The sequence below is a fragment of the Ceratotherium simum genome, chromosome X (assembly GCF_057802395.1).
Source record: "Ceratotherium simum simum isolate JZ-2026a chromosome X, ASM5780239v1, whole genome shotgun sequence".
Lineage (NCBI taxonomy): Eukaryota > Metazoa > Chordata > Mammalia > Perissodactyla > Rhinocerotidae > Ceratotherium > Ceratotherium simum.
In genome coordinates this window covers 126,060,058-126,086,166 of record NC_141940.1, presented here as the reverse complement: position 1 = coordinate 126,086,166, position 26,109 = coordinate 126,060,058, and the positions used below count along the sequence as shown (strand labels likewise).

At 34.9% G+C, this 26,109-nt stretch overlaps 1 long non-coding RNA gene across 4 annotated transcripts in view; it reads left to right on the top strand.

Annotated features, from left to right (window-relative positions):
* The first annotated feature begins 239 nt into the window (after nucleotides 1–239).
* The window catches only part of LOC147912030 (uncharacterized), a 49,828-nt gene continuing 23,958 nt past the window's right edge, over nucleotides 240–26,109 (top strand). For all 4 annotated transcript variants that reach the window (XR_015550402.1, XR_015550400.1, XR_015550403.1 and 1 more), the window contains exon 1: nucleotides 240–407. This is a non-coding gene — a long non-coding RNA (uncharacterized LOC147912030). The remainder of the gene's footprint in view (nucleotides 408–26,109) is intronic.

Sequence of the window (26,109 nt, the reverse complement as noted above, 5' to 3'; positions counted from 1 at the left end):
TGATCAGGGAAACATAGAGGGTCTCTTACCCCTAGGTGAACCAGGAGGGTCAGTGTTTCCCAGACAGAAGATTCCTAGTTCTAATTTGCATCTTCCTCTTGGCGCAGATTTTGAAATTTGACACAGCAGCAGAGCTAGGAAGCTCAGGCCAGGAATGGCTCGGAGCCCAAACACTGTCTGTGTCAAACACACCATGTGCTCGCGCCACCTCCTGGCCACTGGAGGAGGAGGAGGCAGTTCTCTGAGGACTAGAGCTTCTCCAGAGAGGTCTGCAGATGCCCAGAGAATGAAGCAAGCAAGATCCCCAAGACACGATAACTAAGCTCACCAGAAGGCCAGGCCGTAGAGAGTCAGCTGAAAGAAACAAGATTTAGAGGCGGCACAGGATTCGGAATGAAAGGATTAAGGTAAGGACCCCATTCATTCTGGGTCTGGGTTAAATAAGTAGCAGAGGGTTGGGTGACAGGAAAAGTGGTGACCAGTTTAATTAAATCCAAAAATGTGTGCTCAGAAAAATCCATTAAGAGGTTCAAATAATGTGTTGCAAAAGGAGGCTTAAGAGACAAGAGTGAAAGTACAAGATCTCTTTAGATTTCAGAACAGAGAACCTATGTACTGACACGTAGGGCTTAAAAAATGGATGTTGTCGATTTCCTTTTGGAGAGATGGAAGGAAATCAAATCTGACCAGCACAGAATGAAGTTCATAAGCAATTTCACGACACTTCCCAGGTTTGCTCGTAAGCAGAAATACCCCTTCCATTTGCAAGAGGGTTTCCTTTAGATACTCTGTGATATTGCTAGTGAATGAATTCCTCAAAAACAGTAATTATATCTCTGTAGCTGCAACCAGGCTAAATAACAGGGGAGGTGGTTACTAAATATTAGTGGATTGGATTATGTTCACAGATACATCATTTCATGACCTCAGGGATTCATTTATGTAAATTTTCTTTAAAATGTCCAGCAGAACACTAACCTCTCTAGATACTCTGCAAGAAAATGTTTTCTCTATCAAATATATATACATGTATTTTTAGATATATTGTATAATGTATGCCCTACATGGGGATTTACCATGTTGCTTGAAATTCTGAAGTCCAGAGACGTTTGTAATAACAAACCTGAGATCATTGATCAACGTTTCACCAAAAATACTCACCCAAACATAGAACTCTACTAACATCCACTAATTCCCAAGATCCTTACCACTAATTTATTTACCACTAATAATATTAGTGTTGCTGGGACAGCTATTTAAGTCAAATAAGTCAAGAGCTACTTGTAGTTTTTAGGTGAAAAACAATTATATCTGTCATATATATGTATTCATATATATGTAAATATATGTAAAATATGTGTATTTCATATTTTCTTCATTGAAAATCAATTTCAAAATAACTAGTTATTACAGCATTTTATAGTGAAGTGTCAAATGCTTTTCAAGGTTTGATATTGCCTCTACATATGAATGGGTCAAAACTCCCTAATAAATTGTCTTTAGTTGACAGGACTATAATTCCTTGAGTTTCTGTGATGACAATAGTTTTGTATGCGTGTGCGTGCCGTTTTTATTGGTCCTGAATTGAAAACTATGAGGACAATTTTGTGGTTATTAAAGTGAAAATCATACACAGCAAACATACACGTGCCAATTTAAAGACATTTCGCTTAATTTGTGATATATGGAGGAGCAATTCTTTTCCACCACAAAAAGATTCAGAGTTTCTTTAACTCACTCACGAGACCAGCAGGAAGAGGTGGTGCTTTCAAGAGAGACGAGTTTTAGTAATCAGAGTCAGGGCGACACCCGCTGCTATTGAATTCTTCAGAAATAGTTATCATGCAGTAAAAATCTCATCATCGATAATGGCAATGACATATCTTTTGGCAACTACGGATTCTGGAAAACAGTAGCCATTTCTGTCATCAGTATTGTGCTACTGAGTTTTTCAAAGAAAATCCTTTTTACTATGTATGGTGTATTAATTATTTGAAATTCAAAATTGTTTTGAATTCTAAAACATATTTAAGGATTCACATAAGGGATGTTGGGCCCACTTTTCCTGACTTTGAAATTCTTCTTTGTGGATATGAAAATATAAATCGTGGAAAGACGTTGAAAAGTGTGTTGCATGTGCTGGCTAGAAGTTAGAGCAGGGGAGAGGACTTCTTATAGGGGTCAGAATGAAAAATACTAAGAGAGACAAATGGCCAGGCAGTGTATGTCTGCTGCTGTTTCCTGTCACCTGTCTTCCCTCATTAGGTTCTCACAATTATGCACACTTGTGCTCTTTCTTCTCTGGTCCTCCCACGTCTGATTCTTCCTAATGTCTTTACGATTAGTCCTCAATGTTGTGAGTCCATCCTGTCTGCTGCAATATCATGGGAACTTAAGTGGGCTACATGAAAAGGACTCATATCTTCCCATAGCGCCTTAGAATTCTCCCACCAAGACCATATTACATTAGGTAGCAACTGCCTGTGTTCTTGTAGGAGTAACCCATTACATTAGGGTTCTGGATATACAGTTTCTGATCGACCCCATTCACCATTCCTATTTGTCATAGCTGCTTACCTTGGGAACACACCTAGACATGTGTGTCTGTGTGTATTATCTGTGAATTGTATAACTATTGAGACCTATAGTCTCATATATTATATATAAATACATATATACTTATGTGATGCTATTTGTAAATAGTTAAAATTATGTTTATTCTTTTCATTAATAGATTTCATGTTTGACATAATTTTATCTTATATAATGTGTAACCAACATACATTATGATATTTGATATGGTACATATTATACCATATATTTTACATTGCACATATGTAAGATACTATAATAAATGTTAAAATATACCATATAACATAAATGTAATTTTATGGGTTCTTAAAATAATTATTTATAAATATTTAAAGTAATTCATATACAAATTATATTACATATTTATAAATAATATATCATTATAAATGGGTATATGGTTGCACATATGTTATCAATACATAATATAAAACAATATATAACTGTCCTTATATATACTAATGTTTAATTAATCATAATTACAAGCCACATATGATTAAATGCACTTGAATGAACAAATACACCTGTGCATGTTTATATAATTTATGCAATTTATAAATAAATATTTATATATATTTTCTGTTCATGTAACACATAGCTATATATATAATAGATGTAGTTATAGATAACACTATATATGAAATACAGTTTATAGTATATCATTGACTTATCCTGCCTTATCTTGTGTATAGAGTATTGTGCTATTTCTAGTGAGTCATAAAGAGAAGGTGAGAAGATAGTGAGACAGGTACATTGTGGTTGTCACTGTAGGAGTATGAATGCTAACAGATAACCAGGTCCCGGGACCATAAGGGCTACAGAAAGTACTTCCAGCATCAGCCAAAAGCACCAAAAGGAAGGCAGGAGGACACCAAATAAAAACAAGCCCCCCAAAAGGGAAAAAACTGCATCAGCCATATCCTTAACACCATATATCTCAGGCAATACCCCCAGGATCCCACTAGGCATGTGGTGTTAGTGTCCCCGACAGACAAACAGTGGCCAAAGTTTCAGAAAAGCTTAGTGTGTCAGGTTTTCACAGCAAGGAAGTGAGAGAGCCAGAAATGGAAACCAGAATCCTAGCGACTTCCTCATGCTATGTTTCCTCTCAAATGAAATGCCATGCCTTTGCCATATCTTATCAAAAGTAAATAGAGTCCTGCACCATATCTCGACCTTTTGATCCATGATGGACCACATATACCCATAAGATTAGTGCCATATAGGCTAGGTGAGTAGTAGGCTATACCATCTAGATTTGTGTAAGTACACTCTATGATGTTCACACAACGGCAAAATCACTCTATGATGTTCATACAATGACGACGTCACATAATGGCACATTTCTCAGACCCTGTCCCCATACCCCATAGTTGAGTGATGCATGACTGTATTGTAAGAAGAGAAGACGTCCACAATCACAGGTAAGCTTAGCAATACAGCACACATCATGCCTACAGCTGCTTTCCATCACAATTTACATGAGCAAACACTATCATATCATTTCCTGCTTAAATATTTTTAGCAATCCACAGGGAATAAAGAACAAAATTGTGTATGGTTCTTTTCCTTATAAAGATACTTTGATGCCAACCACACACCCACATTTCTGGCTGAGAACCGACTATCTATCCTTCCCTACTTAACCCAAATATTTTCTTCTGATTTACTTTTTGCCTGCTAGCAGTATGTTCATCCTTTGTATTAGGAATGCATTCTTTATTTCCTTTAAAATTTTTTATAATATAATTTTCTAGTTTCTTTCCTAAATAGACTATGCATTCCTTGAGGCGAGTGATGGTGTTGCAGAGTTCTTTGCTTCATAAAGTTTTTCTCAATGAGACAAAATATTTCAAAGCATGTATATTTCTATTCAAGGAAAACAAGAACATTTTAAGTCATTAATTGGAATAGAAGAGAATTTTCTACCATGTCACCGTGTATCCTTGTTGCTGTTGGTGCCTCCTTAGTTATTTGCGAGTCCTGGCCTGAATTCCCTTTTCTGAACAGATACCTATTGTCTCAACACCATTTGTTCAATTGGTCTGATCCTCTTAAAATGGAAATCCACAATAACACTTTGAAATTTCACATTACACATGGTTTAACTAGTGTTTGCTCCACATCACATTAAAACTACTTTTAAAAAAGAAAATTCAGAATTTCATTTTGGTGTCTATAGGCTGGCTGTTTTAGTCCCTAAATATATTTTGCTGGTAAAGCCCATGTAAGCACTTGTACCTCGCACTCCCATATCTCTGAGCTCTCACCCAATCAAAATGAAACCAAGAGCCTAATGATAGAATGCAACAGGGCACAGGAGAAATGCAGCAAAAACAACAGAACCTAACAACAAATAACGAAGCTTTGCTGATTTACTTAGATAGTGTTATGTGGACAGAGCCAGATTCATGTGTTACTTGTACACCCACTTTCAATTTGCCTGTAAGGGTGTTTCTTATTAAAATAACAAACGTTTTCATTTATTTTTTGACAAATCCATCTCCTGTCTGCTTCTTAACTTCTTGTTAATCTTTAAGAGTTCACCAACCGACATTGCTATAAACTGACTCCAGGTACAATAGATACCTCTTCTCTAGGATTAGATATATTGTCGACCCAAGAAATAATCTTTATTTATTTATTTTTTCCCCCAAAGCCCCAGTAGATAGTTGTATGTCATAGTTGCACATCTTTCTAGTTGCTGTAAGTGGGACGCGGCCTCAGCATGGCCGGAGAATCGGTGCGTCAGTGCACGCCCCGGATCGGAACCTGGTCTGCCAGCAGCGGAGCGCGTGCACTTAACTGCTAAGCCACGGGGCCGGCCCTAATTTTTAGAAGTAAGTTTTTTTAAATGGTTCAAAACCCCTGCCATTTTTAACCATATGGTGTCTGAGGTGGATTTGATTATTCAAACTGCAACTACTTCATTTAAAATCCTTAAAACTATTTTATTGGCCTGTCTCACTGGTAAACTTCTCATCACCGTTTATCTCATCGTTTTATTTAATACCAATTGTGTAAACTTCGCTTTCACTCAATAAGAGGTAAATTCACAGAGCAAATACTTTGAATGACATGTCTTCCCATCGTCTTTGGAATTTTCTTTCTTTCATCCATTCATCACAATTCAGAGGCCTTTACCCCAACCGTGTTTTAAAGTCCTGCCTATGTTTTAGTAGAATTAAAATTACTATTCAAGAGATTAAATTCAATTTTCTGTCCCATGCTCAGCAGGGTTTTTGTGTAGTTATTCAAGTCCTTGATTTAATCCTTCTACTCATATTTACATTTTTTTGACTCATAAATTACTGTGGCTGTCCCCTGAATATGTTAGCAATAATTGTACGACATTAGTTTAAAAAAAATCCAGACTTCTTTCTTTTTTCTTATTTCTCCTCCCAGCTTTATTGAGGTATAACTGACAGATAAAATTGTATACATTTAAGGTGTACAATGTGATGATTTGATAGACTTATACATTGTGAGACGATCACCACAATCAAGCCAAATAATACATCCATCACTTCACATAAGATCTACTTTTTCAGCAAATTACAGGTATGCATGCAGTACTGTTAATTATAGTCACCCTGCTGTACATTAGATCTTTCTTTCAATCATAGAAGCTTCTTCAGGTAATTATAATTGAAAAACAATGGGAACCGTTTTTATTTAAGTCGCGATAAGCCTTATTTTTGAAACTGAACATTTGCTTATCTTGAGTGGTCAGCAAGTCCCAGGCATTTATTCAACAGTTATTTACTAGAACCTTCCATGTTGCTCACTCAGTGTGTGTCTTAACTATATGGTAGCCTACCGAATGAATACTCATGCAAAGATGATTACAGTTAATACAATACTCTTATAGATACTCCGTAGAAGTTTCTATGTGATCTGCGGGTCTCTCAGAGCCTTGGAAAAAGGCTTCATAAGAGAATGACCTTGGGTGTGGGTGCAAAACTTAGCAAAAACAATGTCTTAGTGTTTCAGGCAGCCTCTTGGAAAAATCAGTATAAATATATAATACTGCAATTAACTACGTATAAATGTACAAGCAATACTGTTTTCACAAGTTTATGAAGTGTGAACAGGTTGTGTCTTTGCCACTAATTTGTTGAAGGCCAGTTTTAGCATGTGTCAGGAAATTCATATTTTCTCCTTAAACATTGGAATTAAATAAATATTTTATGGTGTAAGGCTAAGTGATCCATTCTGAGGTCAAGCTTCCAGAGACATTAGCTCTCTACTCCAACAAACCAAAGACATTTAATTACAAAATATCCCATTTAGACATGTTCCACTGTCTATTAGCAAATGTTTCCTTTCAGCGTCTCTTTTTTCCCAACCATTAACTGCTTGTCCGGTTCAAGAGCAAATGAGACTCTGTCAAAGTTCATTTGGCCATCTCCCACAATTTAGCTCTTTCTGTTAAGTGCTTTGCAAGTGGCCTACAGAGAAAGCAATTTGACAATGAAATTAATAAAAGCTCCCCAACTCTATAATCCTTTCAGCAGTAACACAGAATCAGAGCCCCTCAATGACCAGTATAAAAGAAAGTGACAGGCTCTTTTTCTTGGTAATTTATTATCTCCAGAGTGAACAATCTCTTTCCAGGGTCCTAATAAAGAGAAAATCAGTCAACCAACCAAAAAAAAGGACTAAAATGAGAAAACTAGATACTTGATATTTCAAATGTTAGCGTTCTTGTTTTACTTTTCCTGGAATCTAATTTTTAACATCTCTTAGTTTAGAAGTCATTTCAAAGATATAATTGTTTTTCAGGATTGGAAATAAAGAAGGGAAAAATACGTGTTGAAAAACTTCTACATTGAAACCTATAAAATTGGCTTTTTTTTTATAATTATTTTTTTTTTGTGAGGAAGATCAGCCCTGAGCTAACATCTGTGCCCATCTTCCTCCACTTTATGCGGGATGCCACCACAGCACGGCCAGACAAGTGGTGCATCGGTGCACGCCCAGGATCCGAACTCAGGCCGCCAGCAGCAGAGTGAGCGCACCCAACCGCTATGCCATGGGGCCTGCCCTAAAATTGGCTTTTATAGGTTCTCTCTTGCTCTCTTCTCTCTCACTGTCTCTAGTTCTCTTGGTGCTAAGTGAACTCTGTTTCTTGCATCAATTGTGAAAAATCAAAATTGTCTTTTTAATTTAGTATCAAATTTCCCTTCTATTTTGTTTTTATTCTGTAATAAATCTAGGAAAAAACATGAGAAAAATGAAGTTCATACAGAGTAAGTCAACTGCCATCTACGGATATCTAATAAGTATGTCTGCTAACTTTTCAACTGAATTTACCTATTTCCTAATAACAGGTAAAATAATAGGTCATAATTTCCAGGAAAACATCATGGTGTTAATAAATCTATCTTCCTGGAATGAAAAAGAAAGTGATACTAAGAAAGTTACTTTTGGATGAAGTTGGAGCAGTTTCTGCTTAAATGATTGAGTTAATACTTGTATTTAAATATTCTCCATTTTTCTGACTAAGTCAAATATTGAGAAAATTTTAGAATGACTGTCTCTAGCATTTCTGTAAGTGGTGAGCACACTGAAAAAAATTAAAAGGAACAGATTATATATGTTTGTGTGTGTATATATTTAAAAAATATAATACGTACATTCCTCTATATATACACACACACAGAGGAATGTACATATTATATATATATACTAACACATATGTATATATTATGTATATCAATGAATACTATATATTATATATGTACATGTTATATATATACACACACATAATGTGTGTATATATAGGAATGGATATATTATATGTTAATAATAAATCAATAATATTAATATTTATATTTTATTAATATATAGTCAATAATATTATATAGTATATATACACACAGGAATATATACATACATACAGGAATGTACATATCACATATATATATTCCTGTGTGTGTGTATATATATATAAATGAGTGCGTATATATATATGTATATATTATGTATACATAATATGGTGTATGTAGATATACATAATACATACTGTGTAATTTTTATCATTTTGGACAGGCATATACACACAGAAATATTGGACAGGAATATACACACAGAAATATACATATAATATATATCTATATATACACACATATATATACTCTACACATTTCTGTCCAAAATGTTAAAAATTACATTTTATGTATTATATTATTTTTCATAAGATTTATGTACTCATGAAAACAAGAACATTTACTATTTAAGATTCTTTTTCTTATAACCATTAATTAAACACTCACTGAAGTCTTCTTTATTTATTTCTCTTTTGCTCTGTCTTTCAAAAAACAAGTATTGATCAAATACTCTATAGAAATAAGCTGTTTTCAAGGAGAGTACCATAATCATGTGGTTTCTATGTAAATGTATGAGAGTCCTTCATACATTCCTGTAAGTTTAAATAACTTTTAAAGTCCTGAAATTCAAGAAAATTCAAAAAATTAAATAATGTCAACAGTTACTTAAATATATATTGCAAATCCAAATTAACATTTGATTACTAAACTGAGTTTATACTGGGAAATGTCCAGTTCTACGTTCACTTAAAAATACAGTGGCTTCCAATATGGTGCTGAAGAGACATGTTGGCTCAGGGTTATTGGAGACAAGGCAAAGCCTATGTGATAACTATTCTGCATCCTAATGAGTTTTCAGTGACACCAGCAGCTGGTTAAGATGCATAACAATATATAAGAATCTATTATAAGTTAGAGGAATCTGATAACATAGCTTAAGCTAGAATCCCGTCAACACAAATGATTTGCTTTCAAACTATATTTCCAAAGTTTTCACCAAGTTGAAATCATAGAGCATAACAGCCATTTTATTATGTTTTTCGTGAACTAAGAAATGCGCTAGTCATAGACTCTCATGCATTAAATGAGAGGTACAAGGGGCAGAAATAATAACGGACTAGAAATTAGGAGATGTCGTCAGTGGTTCATGCAACAGGATACAAGTTCAATTACACTCCTTATTTCTATTCACGTTTATGGATCACAAATGTAACCAAAAGGTAGCTAAAAGTGTTGATACTACTATAAATGTGTCGAGAGAGGAGGAAGAAGGGTCACTAAGGGAACAAAATTTTCATTAATCAGCAAGAAGGCAACAAATTGTCCTGATATTTCATTTTTAATGGTAGTAAAACTATATTAGTAACACTGAGGCAAAGAGAAGAAAAGCTATGGTGATTATGGAAACAATTACATTTAGTTAGCTAGGATATTGGTGAGGAACGGAGCTTTTCAAATAAATCTTTTATGTGACTACTTTTAGCAGCTCACATGTTTTTTTAAATCATCTTTACCAAAACTTAATTGAATTAAATTGAGTCAAGAGTCTTAGAAAAGAGAGAGAGAGAGAAAATCAAAGATAGAGTCAAATGGACTTCGTATGCAGTCCATTTATGCAGCTTCATAAGTAGTACTTTATACGAGTTTATGCAAAGGAAGTGACTATATAGGAAAAAATTGGGACATGAAAAATAGCAACAAAAGTCTGATATCAAAGACAAACCATGGCCCCATGAAACCAGTACCTCACAAGCTACACTTAGCTAAGCATGAATAATTAAATCACATACATCTAAAAATTACATACAAAAATTCTAAAAATTACATACGATAATGTAATAATTATGAATATGATTTTGAGTCATGTGCTATAATAAGAAAATGAAAGCAATTCAATTATATATACCATTGCCTAGCAGAGTAAAGTGGTATATGATTAGGTTTAAAAATTTTAGCTGTTTTGATTTATCTGTCCAGATACTTATATAAAAAAACACTGTCCTACATACTTTCTAGTTCATGAAAAAAAAAATGCTTTTGAATGTAAATATATTTTTCTTATTTCCTGGAAATAAAACCACAATATTATGTTATAAACTCCTACAAATATTACTCATTCATATGAAGTCATCATTCCTTACTCCAGACTCTTGATTTAAAGTCAAGAGATCTTATTTATAAAATGGCTGTAGACCATGTCTTATTTGTAGACCATTATAACAGAACGTATATTTCCTACGTTTTATGGATAATCACTACTATAGCATTAATATCACATTTTAAATGGATATTTTCCTTTCCTTTCTTATTTACAAAATAATATATACCTTTTTGACATAAACATAAAACTCAGGCAATTATAAAGAAAAAATAAAAGTCTTTCCCTACTCTAAGATTTTTAACCACCTATAAACAGTTTGGTTGTTTATCGTCTCACCTCAGATATAGATTAGATCAATATGGATAGACATAGATGCAAATATAGATGGAGAGAGTGATAGCTATCTAAATTAAGATTTCTACAGACAGAGATTTAATGATAACACTGTTACTCATGTAAACACACACAAATATACATTATGGTAAGAATTTTATCTACTGACGATTTTAAGAAAGCAGTGTGGTAAAGATCATATTTAAGAAACGTTTGAACGGCGGTTGCCATGACATTGAGAGCTAGGATAGATTTGAAAGTGGAAAAACTGAAATTTGAGAGTCTATCAGGGCCATTGATGAAAGAGAGGATAAATTAATGACATATTAATCAATAGAGGTCTTGAATAGATAATGAATTTATAAGCCATGAAATACATAAAGTTATGAAGTAACATTTGTTCAATAATCTTAACGTAAATAGATCATCTTAATATTGAAATATAAAAACTGTCATTCTCTAATTCAGCTTGAAATTGCCCTTGAGGAAACCATAGCTGTCCTGACAGTGGACTCTACCATTTGTGAAGACAAGTTTCTGCTTGTGCATTTATGTGCACATGTTAAATATGGGTTGAATAATTTCAGAAAATATCTTCATGTCATGTCCTTTAAAAATCTTCGGAGGTTGTTTCTTGAAAAGAACATGTAGCTTGTATCTCTGAGCACCTGGATTTATTGTTCGTGGCTTAAAAATTCTTGAAAACCAAGTTATCTCAGCAAACCAAAATTAGATATTTAGTAACATTCTAATATTATCTGTTTCTTGGTGACCAAGAAGTGGAAAGGACTTCAAGTTTGAGTATGAATGGTAAAACTGATGACAACAAAATTTGACTTAAGGAGCTAAATCCTTTTGCAATTTAATGGTATTCATCATTTAAAGAATAGTACACCACAAATTCATTAGGAGATTTTTATTACGCTTTTCTAACTGTGAAAATGCCAAGTTTTCTCCACTCCAACTACTTTAATCTTCCATTTGACACACAAGACATAGGACAAAAGTATAGATTGATTTTCCGATTTGAGTGTTCAAGAAAGTTTATAGATTTAAGACTAAAATGCGTTTAGAAATGTGGCTCCAAAAAGTGGTTACATGTTATGTCTATATTTTTCATTTTTAATTACCTACAATATTGTATTCCCTATTCTTTATGAATAACTATCTTTTTGTTGGGTAAACAAAATGTGTCAAATATGATAGGTGTAAAATGGAAGATATTCGCAATGAAAGAAAAAGAACTGTCCATTGACAGCTATACAGCAAGAAGTAGATATTTATGAAATTTATTTCTGAAAGATAAAACATCAAGTATACATTGTTAATATTTATAGGGACATAAACTCTTGCAGATTTCTCAGTTTGATTAACTTCATATCAGTATGCAGGCAGGGAGACAATTATGTTTGAAATTAGAAGATAAGGCATTTATATTTGCTATACCAAGATGATTTTTCTTTGATTAGACTAATTTCAGGTATAGAAGTTCAGATTAATCAGAGGAAGTATGCATGTTTAGCAGTCTTCCATAAAAATCTAAATTTATCCTCACAAAGCAAGTATAATGTAAGTGGTTTCCAGTAGATCAATTATGTACACTTATTCCAATTCTGGTCCTGATCAGTACAAATGAGATAATTTATGTTACACATATTTGATTTTTTTCTTAGTGTCATAATGCAAAATTGGTATGTATCATTGGTTCTCCTCTTGGCTAATTAAGGAACATTGACTATATTTTGCATCCCCCAAATAAGCTATTGACTCCTGAGAGTGAGATGGATTTCATTCTTCTTTGATGTCTTGTATTTCAGGAAACACAGCACACAGTCAATTCTCTGAACCTTGATTGACATGACAATCTAACTAGCTCAAGAGGTCAGGAAACATGGTTCCAGTACATACCACTAGGGCAAGTTGGCAGTTGGCGTGCACACAGTTAGGGAGGGGGCTCCCCTGGGAATGCGTGAAGCACAGTCATGGAAGGAGGATGTGCATAAGTTGAATAACCACTTACAGAAGAGTTCTGCTGGTGAGCTGAATGCCTTTGTCATTTTATCATTCTTGCAAGCCAGCATTTGGTGAGCTGGTACCATGCAATGCACAAAGAGAATCTACAGTACGAGACTTTCCAAAATGGACTCCACAGAACCTAGAAGGTACATCGGGGGGAAACAAAAGGTCTCATAGACAAATATGCTGAGAAAACACGACACTCCATATCCCATCCTTGAAGAGTCATAATGCATACGGGGCAATAAATCTGGAAGCTTGAGAGTAAATAAACATGTCTGCTGATAGTCACAGCTCGAATCAGTGTTTCCCAGACCTATTTAATTACAAAACATTTCTATTTTTTTCTGGTATCATCTATTAACATCTGAAAACATTTTGAGAAACAATTCTTTAATATATTAAATTTTCTAAAATTAGAGTCTAACTCAATTAGGTTCCAATGAGACTAAGTTTGGTGGATTTTCACCCTTCCCAATCCAATTTAAACAACATATGTTTGGAGTATTTCTGTCAAATGGCATTAAACTTAAAATTATTTTACAGCTTCTCAGCAGGGAGTAAGTGAATATATGAGTCCAGGAATTGGCAAAATGTTTATATATGGATGAATACCAATTTCAAAAACCTAGATATGTCATTAACATGATAAAAGGCACACATTCTTATTTAGTTTATGATGTACATTGATTTTATGCATATATGTGAAAATATATACAAATATATGCATATACACATACATACATATATAATATAGGAAATAATTGTCAGGAAATAATTCATAAGCTATATTTTCTCCTTATAGTCCTGCTTTGAAATCTCACAATTCCCTTTTCATGTCTTATGTGTTAATGACTGGGGACAATGTGTGAAAATATGAGCTGGAGTCCTTTCTCTGCTAGAATACAAAAGTGAAAATCAGTAAGATTTTTTCAGTCATTGTAGATAGTATGGGCTGAATCGTGTCCTGCCACAATTCAAATGTTGGAAGTCCTAACTCCTAGGACCTCAGAATGTAACTAGGTTTGAAGGTAGGGCCTTTAAAGAGGTAATTAAGGTTAAATGAGGTTATTAGGGTGGGTTCTAATCCAATGTGATTGGCGTCCTTAAGAGAAGAGGAGATGAGGACACACACAGAGGGAAGACCACGTGAGGACACAGGGAGAAGATGGCCATCTGCACACCAAGAGGAGAGGCTGCAGGAGAAACCCACCCTGCCCACACCTTGATCTTGGACATCCAGCCTCCAGGGCTGTGAGACAATAAATGTCTAATGTTTAAGGCAGCCAGTCTGTTGTCCTTTGCTATGGCAGCCCCAGCAGACTAATACAGTGGGTGTAAAGAACCACAAGGAAATGAGACAAATTTTTAGCTCAAGAAAGTATTAGAGGGCCGGCCCCGTGGCTTGGTGGTTAAGTGAGCGCGCTCCACTGCTGGCGACCCGGGTTCGGATCCCGGGCTCACACCGACGCACTGCTTCTCTGGCCATGCTGAGGCCGAGTCCCACATACAGCAACTAGAAGGATGTGCAGCTATGACACACAACTATCTACTGGGGCTTTGGGGGGAAAAATAAATAAATAAAATCTTTAAAAAAATAAAAAATAAAAAAAAAAAAAGAAAGTATTAGAATATGCTTGACTCAGGGTTCCCTGGGAAAGGGACTCTGAGGAAAAGGGTTAGTGGGAGAACATTCTTGAATAACCCATCAAGCAATTGAGGGATACAGACATGGGAAGGAGGAGCAGGAAGATGCACCCCAATGTATGTTCAACAGAGGCCCCAGCCAATATTATTAAAGCATCCGCTACAAGTCTTTACATCTGTAACCAATCCCCGAATCGATGATAAATCTCATTGTCACCAGTCTTCAGGGGTCCAAACAAGGGCCTAAAATGAGCGTCTTCTCATTATTCCAAGGCATTCTTTACAGCTTTAATTTTAATTTAAAAAGTCTGTGTTCATGACTGTCTCTAGATAACATCATTAGCATTCTAACATCTCACTTTATATCACAAAGCGATGGATTCATTTTTGCAACCTTGAGAGTAGACCCAATGTCTCCTTTCCATTCATCATTTTTATTTCAAAAAAAAGTTATATCCTCTTCCTTCCATGAAGGATTTTCTCCAACATGCATGCATCCAACGATTTTTAAATGCACGTCTGATTCCAAAATAGATATGTCCCACAGAGCTTTTAATAATAGATGCAAGTTTGTGTATTTCCCTCTCACTGATATTCGTACATAAATAAGACACCTACATTTTGTAGCTATTTGGATTCCGTTGCTACCTGTGTTTTTAACAGGCATTTTGATAAGAATTTGGAGGAGACATATCAAGCACAGCTATGTGGGAAATATTAATATTATTAATATCACCCATCTCATTATAAAAATGTGATCATGGTAATTAAATGGTATAACACAGGTGAGAGATTGAGGAAAAACTCACAGCACTTAGAAACTAAGGGTAGGGGCCGGCCCCGTGGCTTAGCGGTTAAGTGCTCGAGCTCCGCTGCTGGCGGCCCGGGTTCGGATCCCGGGTGCGCACCGACGCACTGCTTGTCTGGCCATGCTGAGGCGGCGTCCCACATACAGCAACTAGAAGGATGTTCAACTATGACATACAACTATCTACTGGGGCTTTGGGGAGAAAAAGGGGAAAAAAAAGGAGGGGGATTGGCAATAGATGTTAGCTCAGGGCAGGTCTTCCTCAGCAAAAAAGAGAAGGATTGGCACGGATGTTAGCTCAGGGCTGATCTTCCTCACAAAAAAAAAAAAAAAAGAAAAAGAAAGAAACTAAGGGTATTATTTACGTTATATGCACTGATCATCCAGACTGAGAAATTTTGGTTAATCTGTTTATACTCAGCCCTCTGAAACATCTTTTGGAAGGAGACAGAAAGTATGAAAAGCGTTAACACAATTTTCTGGCCTTTCCCTTCAAAGAGGCTCAGGTTGGTGCCATCTCCCAAATATTGTAGCATATAGTACACAGTTATTTCATGGCTATAATCCATTGATAGTATTTCTTCCTAACCTTCTACTCTTCACTCAACCAACTTTTTTTAATCAACAGAGGAAGAAACAGAGCTGGGTTTCAGCGAGAACATATTGCCCCTTACGTAAGCAGTGGGGACAGGAATGAGAAAAATAAATTCATTGAGAATAGTCACTCTGTGGGTTACAGTTTTCCATGAATTACTTTTAACAAATGGATACACATAGGCTCCTTTTTTTCCAAGTCATCATTGATTATTTGATCTCTCAATATTTGAAGACAACACGATGAGAGGAAGAGATAACCTGAATCACTACAACCCAATTGTGCTAAAGTCCACACGTATTACTAGGCACTGCTCTAGGTATTACTAGGTCTTATGCATGTGGATTCACAATGAAACTAAAGATGGAACTGTGGAATGTGGGCAGTGTCTGACTGGATAGAAAGTTGGAGATAATGGAATATAGTCCGTCTGTTAGTTGCCAAACCAGATGGTTTCCAAACGCTGACCTGGAGAGAGCAATTATAGTTCCAAGATAAAAGAAATGCATATGAAATTCATAAAATGTTTAAAACATAAAAAAATATATCCAAAGATGAACTGGAAATGCACTCCTGTTGAAATGACTTGCCAAAGTAAATAGAGAAAATAATGATTTTAGACGGCTTTGATTTATTAAAAGGAAAAAGGATGGACGTGGTAGAGAGAGAGAGAGGAAAAGGAGAGAGGAGAAAAAGAAAAGAAAGAAAGAGGAAAAGAAGAGGAAAGGAAGGAAAATAAAAAAAAAACCTGTTCCACTGCCCTCTCCTCCTTCCACTTCCGGCCTCCATTCTCTGCATGCTTTCAAGCCTTTGTGAAGAAACATCCCTGTTTGTCTTCATCCAACATGACCTAGCTCTCCTCACTGAAAAGGTGCTACCAGCAGCCACTTCACTTTTGTCATATGGCAACAAACTTGGTGGTTTGGTATAGTAGAAAGGGGCATCTCAGGGCTTCACTTACATGATGTGTATGCATCGGGATTTATAGAAATGCTATGAACACACAGTTCCAACAAAAATATATGGTGCTTATTATGTCCGATAGTGTCTATATACTTTACATACTATAATTTAGATAATGATACACTTTAATAATCATAGATAGGTAGTTAAGTCATTCTCGTTACAACTGAAGAGACTGAGACAATTATATTAAATAACTTGACAACATAAGTATACAAAATATACATATATTCAATTATTAAGATTGTGTTAATTTTTTTTATTTTTGACAACAATACTTTTCTATGAAAAATGAATACAGAACATCCATAATGGTTGGAAGAATTTATGTGTCTGAGATACCAGAAAGACTACTGATATTTTATCAGCCCGTTTCTAACTATGGGGAGATAAACGGAAAAAATCAGTATCATCAGACACAAGATCTGTGGAAAGTATTTTGGCATTACCACACCACTTCAAAAATTCCTTCACTTGATAATTAAGATGGAAATCTTTGAAGAGGAAGAGATAATTAAATTTTCTTACCATATTGTTAAAAGTAAAATACCAATAAAATGTGATTCTACAAGGCCTAAGAAAGTAAGTCGCTATTTTATCGTCACAGACAGCAGCCTCAAAATGACTTTTATCACTGTAGTCAAACCACTAGCTAGCCAGACTTTCTTGAGCACTGTTGCATTTAATCCAACAAATGCCTCAATGCAGGTGTTTTCTCACCATTGTCATCTGAATAAGACGCTGATATAACCTTAAGCATCTTACAGGTAAAGCCTTCTGTTTACAAGAGCCACTTGGCATTTCCAAACGATTACAAATTACACTGAACAAGCTAACCACTAACTTCATATTCCAGCAACCTGCCTCTTAGTGATTATATTGTGTCTGAAATAATTTTTAGGGGGTGGCTGAATGGTTCTGCATATTAGGTCCCTGTGGGTCACTGGCTTATTTTTGAGTCATTTACACTGGCAAGACATTGCAGCTACCAGAAGTTTATGCCAGCACAAGATAGAATCAATATCAGTTATCCTTCCTTAAGATCAACAATTTTTACTTTCTTATTAAGAAATGTAATCAGATTACAGTAACCACTGACAAGCAATTAGTTCCAAACATTGCATTTTTAACATGTTGGATGACCTTAAGCCAGGGATATTTTTAATATTTAATGCAGCATATTTTCACGGTTCTTCGGTTTGTAATGTTTAGTTAGACATTCACACGTGTAAATAGAACATTTGCATATTATCAAAAAACAAGTCTATGCAATTAGTGAAAAAGATTGGCCTGTTCACCAAAGTTCTTATACGGTTGTTTTAATCATTCATTTAAATTTGTGAATTTAATCGATTGATATAGCTCGTCTAGTGTCTACTTTATGCTAAGCATTAAGTAAAAATGAGCAAGCTATGGCCATCTGGACTTGGCACAGAGAAATATCAGAAACAGGGAGTTTACCCAATTTTACTGTAGGAATTTGAAGTTTCTCCCAAACTTTAAGCTCTGCAACTAGTGGATGACACTGGCAATGGCCTTTCTCCTTGTTTTTTCTTTTTGCATCTATTAGCTATTCATGTTGCATGACAGTAAAGAGAGATTGTCACTGGATTTGCAGTGTCTTCAGTTCTTTCTGTTCTCTATGATTTTTATTGTTATTGATGTTCCAACCTAGTTAGGATGAAAAACTTGAAGTGGAATGAAAAGAACAGAAAAGAAAATTGAATGAGCAGAATTACAGGGGAAAAAAAATAGAAGAGAAGCAAAGATACATATTTTCTCTTTGCTGAGGGTTTTAGCGAGTTTGTAGATTTTAACATTGTTTGCCAAAATGCTGTCTAAAATAGTAAATAGCATGTATTTTATTCTTTTATGACTCACTCTGTTCAGTGTGTTCATTCTTCAAGGTTGTTCTCCCACTGAAGTTTGCCACACACACAGGGAGACCACATTGCCATTACAGATGCTAGGATGTGAAGGGAAGCAGGAAGCTCTCCAAAATAAAGCCTCACCATAATGTCAGAGATGTCAGAGGCGTCCGTCATTCTTTTGACTTTAGAACTTGGAAGCTCTGATTTAGATGTGAATATATGTATTTCATGAAAGGCAAAAATTTTTTAAATGCAAGAAACAGGGATCTGGGTAGAGGGTAGCACAGGTTTATGTTCTGGACATCTACTTTTCCAGAGGAACTCAACAACTAGAGAGAGAGACAGTCGGTCTGTGGACGACAGCTTGATCCAGCCGTGAGTTCCAGCCTGTCTGTGATGTAATTTTCTATTTGTGACAAGCTGCCTATGGGCTTCAGATGTGCTGAGGTAGCTACCACAATTACCTAAGTCAATTGCTTGTAACTAAAAAATATATATATGAATATATGTATGTGTGTGAGTGTGTATATATATATATATCTACATATCTACATCTATATATATATATCTACTGGTTCTGATCATCTGCTTGAACCCTGACTGATACATCCACCAATCTGTATCTATATGTCTATATATCTATGCAGTATTTATCAATATATATTTGATCATTATATCTATGTACATAATATATATACATCTCTCTATGTAATAACATATACACAAAAATATTAATGTTAAAAATATTAATGAATTGTGTGCAATAATAGAATCAGTTAAATAACAAAATAATAAATGTATAATAATAAAATGTACCCATTCTGTAAATAAGCTTTTTCTAATCTAAAATCTTATGAATGTATTATTATCCCAAAACTCTCTCCATGCATTTACTCAAACACTGTTTCATCAAGAACTAATATATGCCGAGTGTATACAATACCTTCAGAGACATAATTGCATCAATAATGAAGAAAACATTCACAATGCCCTCAAACATCATAAATTCATTTATAAAGAGGGCTGTGATCAGAAAATTATGAAATAAGCTATAAGAACATTAGAAACAGAAATTTAATGAAGCATAATAAATTGATTCCCACTGAGGTCATTGAAAAGTAGGAGTATTTTACCTGGCAATCAAAATTGAAATATTTAGGGAGAGAAGTCATAAAGGATATTAAGAGAGAATATTATTAACTAACATTTGATCATTAAATACCAGGTACCACAATCTAATTTTAATGAATATTTCACTCTAATAAAAGCCACTTTATGATTCCCAATTTTCAGATGATGTCATACAGGCCAAGAGGCTCACTTAGCAGATAGCAGAGCTGATGGTCATTTACGCTGGGCATGAATTATTGCCCAAGCTCCTACATTCATTCATCCAGAAAGTATTTTTGGTTACCCACTTTTTGCATGATAATGTATTTGCCTGCTCCAAAAGTGGCCATCTGACTGCAGCCCCAAATGGTAGGGACTAGAGTGGTGAGGTTTTGCAGCTAGGTAGATTTTGGACAAATCATAGAGATCCCTGGACTTCACTGCCTATGTGGTTTCACTGAGGTTGATTCTCTCAGTGATGTCAAGCTGTCCAGACTTTATTTTTTATGTCCAGTGGGGTAATTGAAATCTCCCTGCTAAGTAAGCCTTTTCTACGGTTGAAGAGAATCATTCTGAATACACAACCACACCCCTTACCCTAGTGGTTGGTTTTCTAGAAAAGTAGCAATTATCAAGTTTGATTTGAGAAGAATTGGAATACTTAGCACAATAATTAACAGGGATAAAATGCAAAGATTTTCAAAGATGTAATCTTAGAAACAACAGCAGGCGAAGATGGATTTAATGGTGCATTCTACAAAACCATCAAGAAAGAGATCACTTCCATGTTATATAAAATAAATGCACCAGGACAGAGAGATATACTTGCAACTTGTCAATCAGTTCATGAGGCTTCTGTAAGCTGAAAAAGGACAGAGAGTGACTGACTAAATTTTGTTAGGGAGAGGATGAGGAGTAGAAACATGGAGATGGCAAACATAGATGGTTTTCTTAAAAACATTTTGTTTCCTCTAAAAAGATACAGAAAAATAAGGTGGTTGTGAGCATGACAAATGAGAGTTTAAAAAGTTCCTTGTGTTCTAATATGGGATATAAGAGAGCATATTTGTTTGCTCATGAGAAAAAAATATATAGAGAGATGGACTCATGAAGAAACAAGAATAAGAGATAATATTCATGGTGAAGGTGAGAGAAGGCTATCAGGGGAAGAAATCCACAACCAAATGGAGATGCAAGCCTTTGATAAAAGTGACACATTTGGTCCATTATAACAGGAAAGGGGAAAGTCTGAGTGAAGATAATCCTCTCAGAGTGATGGATTTGAAATGAGAGAGCCCCTTGTGATGAGTTTCATTTTCTGCATGAGGTATGAGGTAATAGCTTTAGGAAGAGCAAACAGGGTAGAAAAGGGTTTAAATAAAGGGAAAGAGGATTGAAATATTTATCTCAGAATGAGATTGTTCATTTATAAACATTCATGGACAGTGGGAACCCATTGGATATTTGCGTTCTTGCCTTTGAAGTGACATTGTTCTTCGTGGTTCTGTATTTTTCTCTATCGATGTTTAGATATTCTAGTACGGCCAACGACTGGTTGGATAACTGGTTGAACCAGAGATATGGTTTATTCAAAAAAGTCATATAGAAGAGGATAGGGGCAAGAGGAAAATCTTGCTCATGAGAGAGCAATTTTAATGAAGGACCTTGGATTCTAGACTGAGTGGGAAGGCAAACGAATGAGTTGAAAAAGAAAGAAACATCTATAACATCAAAGGATAGTTGTATTGGTAACCGAGTTGGAAACATTGCGTAGAGTGCAGGTGGACTGAGCATGAAAATTCAAGCGAAGAACTGAATGTTGACCATACTTGGAAGTTACAGAGTGACAGTTATCCTCAATTTGAGGTTTGCCTTGTCTTTAAAAATAGTTTTACATCTCTAGTTATTTACGGTTATTTTATGGGGATGGTCGAAGAACAGGAGAAAGTAAATATACATTTCAAATATGCCACTTTTAACTGTAAATCTTTTACTAATTCTTTCTACGTAAAGGTGAAGGGAAGATGCTTTCTATGGCACCACATTTGCAATGCTATTTTCTGATATATTTGATTTCAGATTTAAAAACAATTTAAGACATATAATCTCTGACAGGCTACATAAACGTTAATGTCTACAGTTTAGACTTTTTCAATAACTTTCAGATCAGGGTGCACCTCGATTATAAACAGTGGTGTGGACAAATTTCAAGAGTTGCAAAGGATAAATACAGGGCAAAAGGGGAGAGAATGTGCAAAGCCTCATTTAAAAAAATCATATTAAATGTAATTTTAAAAAATCAGAGAGATTAGATGGTGAGATATAGGGAGTGACACGGAAGACTGAGGGAATGACATGAAGATAAAAAAGGTCAAAAAGACATCAGCCAGGTAGATTCAAGAGAAGTGACTGAGGCTGAGAGTTATAGAGGAAGGGAGGGATATCTATGAGATAGTTTGGGGACCCTTCATTAAATTTATCTATTGAGACAGAAGAAAGGGGAAGTGGGTCCTAGAGCAATGGATGGCCCCCACCTTGACCCACGTTGATGGAGTAGAAGACTAAAAGGAAGAAGGAGTCCCTGTGTACCTGGGATATCCAGGGATAACTTCAGGAGCACGGGTGCCTCTTCATCCATGATGATGGGGATAGAAGGTACAGGGAGGTCATAACTTAATTGATAAATACTGTTTATTATTTTTTCTAATGGATAAGAGACTTTCCTCATTGGATTATATGAGATACACTAAAGCCTGCACATTTAATCATTTTTATAGGAAACCAAGAAGGAAGAGTAAAATTCTTCATTCTTTTAAGTATTTCTTCTTTAAGGAGTTTTTAGGGGAGCCATTCCAAAGAGCAGAGGGCTTCCAGTTTATTTTACATAGGGGACTGCTTCCATAGTCTTGGTATTTAAACAAACAACTATAAGCATCTCTTTTACTTCTTAAGCTCTTGTTTTTGCTACACGATTATAACATTCATTTGAATATTAAAAATGGTTTTCTACTCAAAATTAAGATGATTTTTAACACGAAGTTATGTGAATCTGTTATTGTGTATTTAAGATGTTCCCAGTGAAGCCAAGTACAGTTGAAACCACAATTTACAATTTGCATTTACTCTGAATTTTAAATGGTAATTAATGCTTAAAAAGGTGGGTCATTAAAACTCTCACAGGTTTCTGTATATATTGTGTACTAAATTGTGTGCTTAGTTTTGAAACAGACGGGGGTATGCATATTATCTCTACGTTTCTTTTTAGAGACTTTTTGTGAATTAATAATGAGCACAGTTTGAGGGAGTATTGTGATGTCCCATTCCTTCTGAGACTTATGTATTTAGTGCACACTTTCATGTAGTAGTCTCTGATAAGAGTAAAGGATGAGTATACATATTTTAACTTCCTTTACAAGAGAACAGCGGTCGTTAATAATCACTGTGACAATGGTTCTTTATCAACTAACTGTGATTCCCAATGTCTACAATGAGAATAATTCATCCATGAAATGGTTGAATGTAATGAGAATTAACGAACAGCACACTCACTCCGACATTAGCTTCCGTTCAATCTCCCCACTTCCCATTTCCTAAAATATTGAGCCACCTCCCAGTGGGAGTTGAATTCTTTTAATTCCCAGAGGACAGAGTCTATTAGCAACTTTCACTCCCTTTCTCTGTCTCTTTCTCTCCATCTCTATCTCTCTGTGCGTTTAATCTCTCACCTCGAGAAAGGAAATGATCTTTATGCTTTCTCTTTCATTTCAAAATATTATAAATGTCATTTAACTTGCTTTCATAACTCCTGCAGTTTGGAGGTTGACATAATCATATGTGAGATCCCATATTTAATCTGAAATATGAACACAGGACCTTACATGTTTCCTTCCCCAGACCCACATCAATTCATTCACAACCAACTTCATAAGGATTTTTTTTACAATTTCTTAGAAAACATAGAAATGGCCAAGTTCTAGGATAAACATTTGCAGACAAAACACAAACTTTTTAAAAGAAAATTTTCTAAATTATAAAAGAACGTCTGGTCCTTGACCCCGCTTATTAAATGAACCAACACGTGTGTTGCCCCACACCCGCCCCCAAAGATGATTGTTAGCTCTATTGAGTTTCGAGATAAGTTGATGTGGAATTTAGAAAGCTATCAGGCCAAACCCTTATCATAATTAATTTTAAATTAGAAAAGCACATCCATTTTTAAACCTCAGCTCATTTTCATGCAGATTATATGTATATATATATGCAGAATGTGTATTATTTCTTTCCACTTCAAATTCTGTTAATTTATAGTTGCATATTTCACTATGCTAGACTTTTTTCCTCAAAGATGACAATGATTCAATTAAAACATCAGTCTGGTCTGCTCCAGAATAAGCTCTTGGAAAGCACCCTGAAATTGTTCCTGCTTCCACTAGGAAGCTAATAAAATACGAAGCCAAAACACGCATACACACCTCAAATCTAACAAAGAAAAATGCTTTAGAAGAAATAAGTATTTTTATTACTTTTTTGATTAGACTTAATTTCTCCACTTAGAAGTAATAAAGATTATTCTTTTTATTCTTTTTCAAATTTATTTTGCTTTAGAAAGGCACAGACTTCTGTATTTTTATGCCAAAAGAAAAGATCCTTGGTGAGTTCAGATTGGCATCTGATACAAAATAATTATACTGTATTTGGAAAGAAAATGATATTTATATAAATATGATAATTTCCTACCCTGTAAATTCAGCACATTGAAGATATCATCCCAATAGCTTCACAGATGCAATTTTGATTTGGGGAACCTATTAAAGTAATTGTCGCTCATTTCAATGAAAACAAATTCTTTTGGTTGTTTCTACAATTTATTTTTATTTTTTTCTTATTTCTCCATGTTTGAACTTTCAACTTATACTTTATTCTTCTATTCTTAAGGACATTAGTGCTTTAAAAGTGCATTTTTTTCCAAAATAATATATGGCATAACATAGTGTGGGGATCAGAATGTGCCTCCTCAAAATGTGTCTCTGTGGCATGATTATTTTTAAGAACAAAAGACTCAGGAAGAAACTTAGACCTTCCTCCTAACTGCCTAAAAGAATTTAAGACAGAAGGTCTGTCCCAGGATGGTGCTATCACCATAGATAACTCTAAGTGTGGTAGACAGGAAGACACTAGAGCAAGGCCCATTTTATCAAAATTCTCTCTCAGGTCCCATTGTCTACAGATGGCCCAGCAAACATTTGCTTATCAAGCATTTGCTTTTTCATCTCTGTGTAAATTACCTGCCTCCTCTTTGAAGTCACAAACCACTACCCCCAACATCCTCCTTTGTCTTCAACTAAAGATGATACTTAAGGTGGTGGCTTCAGCCATTTTGGCGAGTTACTCAGTTTTCCTGGGTTTCTCCCATGTATACATGTTATTAAACTTTATTTTCTCCTGTTATTCTATCTCATGTCAATTTAATTGTTAGACCAGCCAGAAGGACCTAGAGGGTACAAGAATAGTTCTTCCTCTCATATAATACCATAGCATAACATAATTTAATATACGCACTATCCCTTATTTCTAGGACTTATTATTTGATTCATTTTCAAACGTTTTAGCAATTCCCCCAAATAAAATTCATGCCTAAATAAAAAAAAATCTAATCTGGTACAACATTGTCTTTTGAAGAAGTTTTATTTTCCACGTCAACAACTTTATAAAGAAAAGTATTTATCTGAGAAAAGTCAGAAGTACTAAATGATATAACACGACCATATAACATTAAATAATCCCCCTCAGAAACTCCTAAGCCTTTTTCATTGAGGACACTTACTCTTTAAGGTTATTTTTTGGTGGTGTGAGCATTTGCACCATCACAGCTATTTACTATCTAAACGTGAATATACACGATAATGTACCATTTTTACTTAATTGCATAACAACAATATGTATGCACATACAAAACAGCAACTTTCTATATCATACTTAAAATATTAAAAATTAAATTGCTACATTTTAAGTAATGCTGCTTAGTGTATGCTCAATGGAATGTGCCATGATTTATTTAACATGTTTTTTCTTAATAGACATTGATCTTGCTCTCAGGGTATTATGTTTGGTGCTGGTGGTTAGTTTTAGCAATACATTCCTTCCTGTTAATTGAAATCTGACATTTTCTTTCTTTAAATAGATGAAAAGAGGTAATTCACCTTCTTTGTTACCCATATGTTTTGGGTTTCCTTAAGTCATAGCAC